The 4,558-nt window shown below is 47.4% G+C and overlaps 1 non-coding gene across 1 annotated transcript; it reads left to right on the forward strand.

Annotated features, from left to right (window-relative positions):
• The first annotated feature begins 2,006 nt into the window (after window positions 1-2,006).
• On the forward strand, window positions 2,007-2,164 carry LOC143937527 (U1 spliceosomal RNA). The gene has a single exon (XR_013263664.1). It is a non-coding gene; the product is annotated as a U1 spliceosomal RNA (small nuclear RNA).
• Window positions 2,165-4,558: the final 2,394 nt, after the last annotated feature.

Raw genomic sequence — 4,558 nt, forward strand, 5'->3', positions numbered from 1 at the left:
TGCAATATATTCGTGAACTCCTTCCCTGGGAATGCACTTCCAGCGTCAGTCACTTGGTAATGAAATCAGGCTTGGAGGCCTATGTGAGTGTAATTCAACTTAAAAGAACTGCTCTGTGGGACTACAGGTCCCAGCAATGCTGTAAGTCTAGTGTAACTGTGTGAAGTCCGATATTTAACTTCTGGGCAACAGCCCTCTCACCACACCAGGCCTGGATGGATGGATGCCTCTGCTCAGATTTTCTCCGTTCTGCTGCCAGTCAGCTCCGCAATGCTGCACTGCTCCACAAGATGACTGGGATCTCCATCTGGCTCCGTCAGATGCTCTAGATCTTCCGGTCAGATCACAGCATTTCTCCAGCACACAGTGATGAGGCTCTTTCCGTAGTTGCTGCTCCACTCGGCACGAGGTAGGCCACGGCTCTTCCAAACGCCCACACACAGATCCCTGTAGGCAGGCCATGCGTCCCAGCAGAAAGAGAGTGAAAATGGCTCTTTTATTACCTACCCAGCATGCAGTTCAGCCACTCAGTGTTCCTGGGTAAGTGAGTGGGCATTGTGGGTAGGTGAGTCCTTTCTCAAAAAACTATTAAGTCACTTCCTGTTAGGCTTTCCCTATGCTCTCCAAATGAATGGAAAATAACCAAAGTCAATTTCACGTTTATACCACTAGAGGAAGCCAAATACCAATTTATAGCATTGTCCATTATTTAGCATTACATTGCATTAGAAGGCAAAAATACCAGAGCTACATAGGGTACCTGCTATAGTGATTTCCAGCTTCCAGGGGAACCTATGTAACCATTACCCGGAAATTCAGCTTTAACTGCATTTGACCAGAGACGGGCTCCAGACAGGCCATTGTGATTGTTTTTCCACTTTTGTATAGTTTCAAAACAACATCGTTGAAGTTTGAATTTTTCTTTAAATCATTTTTGACATACTGCAGCTAAAATGCTAAGTTTTCTATTTTCTCCCCCCAGTGAAATGGCATTATGGAAAGAAATTACACTTTTCTGAGAAACTTTGCGAAAGGTATTAGCTATGAAATGCTCAAAGAAAAAAAGTTAGCATCTGCTAAAATAGGCTAATTTAGTATTTCACAAGTCCTTATTGAATTTTTTTGCATGTCATCACCCATCTCGCTTTGAAATCCCCCTTCTGTGCACATAGCACCAATTAATGCAGCACAATGTTCCTGTTCACAAGTTTCCAGGTTTGAACAAATCTGAAAATGCTGATTCCAGTGGCTGAGTATGATTTGTGTTTCATCAGTAATCCTATAGATGTCATATCGTTTGAAGGGGAACTACAGACAAGATCAAATTTACCAGTAAAATGAAAGGATATGTATGCTTAAAAAGCCCATTCGCTCGTTAAAAGAAGTAATAATTAATGGGAGGGTTAGTGTCGGGGTTACAGACAAGGTTAGTGATAGGGACACATAGAGAGTTTGTGTTGGAAGGGATAGTTAATATAAGGGTTTGTCTTTGGGTTACAGGGAGGGTCATTTTTAGGACTAGAGGAAGGATTGGTATGATCAGATAGCATTAAAGGAGAAGTACGGGATAGGTTAAATCAGGACTCAAAATATCAATTCCCAAGCTGCTAGCCAGGCCTTAAGAGTTACTCAACACCAGTTGCTCCGCCCTGTCCTGCCCTGCCTTTAATTCTTCCCCTAAACACACTCATGTAAATTTTCTCATGAAATGACACTGTTAAATGTTTTATGCAGAATTAGGTTACAAAAATAAATATTAACAACAACTTTAACAATTTTAAAATAAACATATCAGTGCCCATCAGTGCAGCTTCATCAGTGCAGCTTCATCAGTGCCTCATCAGTGCAACTTCATCAGTGCCTCATCAGTGCAGCCCCATCAGTGTCCATCAGTGTCCCCTCATTAGTGCCCATTAGTGCAGCCCCATCAGTGCCCATCAGCACAGCATATCAGTGCTGTCTTATCAGTGCAGCCTCATCAGATATTATCAAATATTACCATGATTATACTTACCTGGCAGGGGAGATACCATGATCATGAAAGTGGTTCACCCAGGGCGAGGCTCGCCATTGCACTCCGGCTGACCCCTGCGATTTTCCCAAATGCGGGAAACTCCACTGCATAATTTGTGGTAGTGGGGGACTGCGTTCGCGCTTTTCCCTGTTAAAAAAAATTAATAAAATAAAAATTATATACATATATATATATATATATATATATATATATATATATATATATTTATGGTGTAGAGCCCTCTGACCGATACGGATAAGGATGACAGACAAGGATAACATAAACTCGCTTACTTGAAATGGACCTGAAAGTGTGCCTTGGTCTAACGTACGGTATACCAAAATAAGGGGGCATACCTTAAAATGAAATAAATATGAAATGGGTGAAATGAGTACTCATATGAGGAGTGTGCTAGAGTAAAGGCCTGATAAAAGGGGCGGGTGGGCGGGTATCGCGCACTGGAACCGACGAGGAAGGATGGGCGAACGGCTGCTTATATACCACCGGGCTCCACCCATAATTTCAGGCCACCATACTGGCCTTTCTATTTATGGTGTAGAGCCCTCTGACCGATACGGATAAGGATGACAGACAAGGATAACATAAACTCGCTTACTTGAAATGGACCTGAAAGTGTGCCTTGGTCTAACGTACGGTATACCAAAATAAGGGGGCAAAACACTCAGGTAGGGGAAGCATTTTATTGAACACAGACTGTTACTGGGTAAGCTTGACAAAGGCCTGGGCCATCTCAATCTGCGGATTGGGTACGTAACGTGCAAAACAGGAGGACTTCCATCTACCCAACTTTTTAATAACATGGACCGGGACCCCTTGGCGGGAGGCCGTTGAAGCTGCCCCGATGCGAAACGAATGTCCTGAGTAGTGCGCAGGATTGAGGTGAAGGATGCCCAGGAGTATCCTGACATGCTCCATGAACTGGGCTGCGTTGAGAGGTTTTGAGTGAAAGGGTAGAAGTGGGCCAGTCCCTGGTTGATCGGCCAAAAGGGTCAACAAGCGGGAGAGGGCAGTAACCGGACACCAGCGGTTGTAGGTCTTATAGAAATGTATGTCCGTCCCTGGGCCAAGCTGCTGTGTCTTGGAAACCGCTAAGTGCAAGATGAAGTGGTCCTCGAACCTGACTAGATGGTGCTTGCACAGCATACGTGCCGAGGGGCTACTGCAGGTAAACTCGCCTGGCCGCAGGAAGCCGTAGAAGGCCAGATGTATGGCTGCTTGCAGGACGACACTGACATGGAGACCGAAAGGTGAAGAGGCCAAAATGTCTGACATGTCCCTGAACACTTCGCCTGTGATAGGCAGCCGTTTGACGCTGGAAACTGGCCGACGTTTCTGAATGCCGCGCATGAGAGCCCGGACGGCGTGAAAGGTAAATAAGGAGGGCTTGGTAGGGTCCTGGAGGGACGTGAAGTGTTGTACCCCGGCCAAGTACAAGCGGATTGTGTTGAAGGATAATGCCAAGTCCGAATGGCAGTAGGAAAGGAAGGCAAGGACTTGTTTGACCCGGGAGGACTCTGTATTGTGAGATGATGTGAAGCGACTAAAGGCCCTCCAGGCCGACTGATAGGCCTTGCGGGTATTGTCTGAGAGGGAGTGATCGATGAGTTGCGTTGCTGCTGACAAGTGTGGGGCTAATCCAAGATCAGTTGAGACCAGTCCGGGATAGCTGCTGATGTTGGTTCGGCTCCGGGTACCTGATCAAAAAATGAAACAAAGTTAAAGCGGGAGAGAGCATCCGCCGCCTGATTAAATTTGCCGGGAACAAAGGAACAATGAAGGTTGAACTGAAACAATAATGAGAGCTGGGTCAGTCGCCGCAGGAAGGACATAATCTGTAGAGACCTGGACCTGCCTTTATTAACAATCTCCGCAGTGGCCAGGTTATCTGTAGAAAAGACCACCGTCTGGCCCGACCAGCTGCGGCCCCAGGTGTGTGCAGCGGCTACAATGGGATATAGCTCAAACAGGGAGGACGTCTCAGTGAAGCCAGGAATAGCCAGTATCTGTGGAGGCCAGGGGGCTGCGAGCCAGAGGTGGCCAAAGATCGCCGCAAAGCCCGTGGAGGCCGCCGCGTCGGTCACCACCCGAGGTGAAAGGGCGGACACGGAGGGGACGAACAGGGACACTCCGTTCCAAGAAGATAAGAATTCCTCCCACATGGCTAGGTCTGCCATAGCCCCGGAATCCAGGCTGAGTACTTGCTCCGGGTCCTGAGAGTGGGATAACAAGGCTAACAGGCGTGACACGAACGAGCGCCCCTGGGGGATGATGCGCATAGCAAAATTAAGCATACCAAGAAGGGACTGAAGTTGTCTCTTGGTACAAGTTCTGGCATGAGTGAAGTCCCTCAGGACCGTCCTGGTGCGGGTCAGTTTATCCGGGGGAAGGCTGGCCTGCATAGTGTTGGTGTCTAGGCTGACCCCGAGGAAGGTGATAGCCTGCGACGGACCCTCCACCTTGTGCTCGGCGATGGGGACATTAAGATTATTGAAGACTACCCTCAACTTACCCAGATCTCGTGGA

The sequence above is a fragment of the Lithobates pipiens genome, unplaced genomic scaffold (assembly GCF_037356315.1).
Source record: "Lithobates pipiens isolate NorthernLeopardFrog02 unplaced genomic scaffold, aLitPip1_a1.2 Scaffold_28, whole genome shotgun sequence".
Lineage (NCBI taxonomy): Eukaryota > Metazoa > Chordata > Amphibia > Anura > Ranidae > Lithobates > Lithobates pipiens.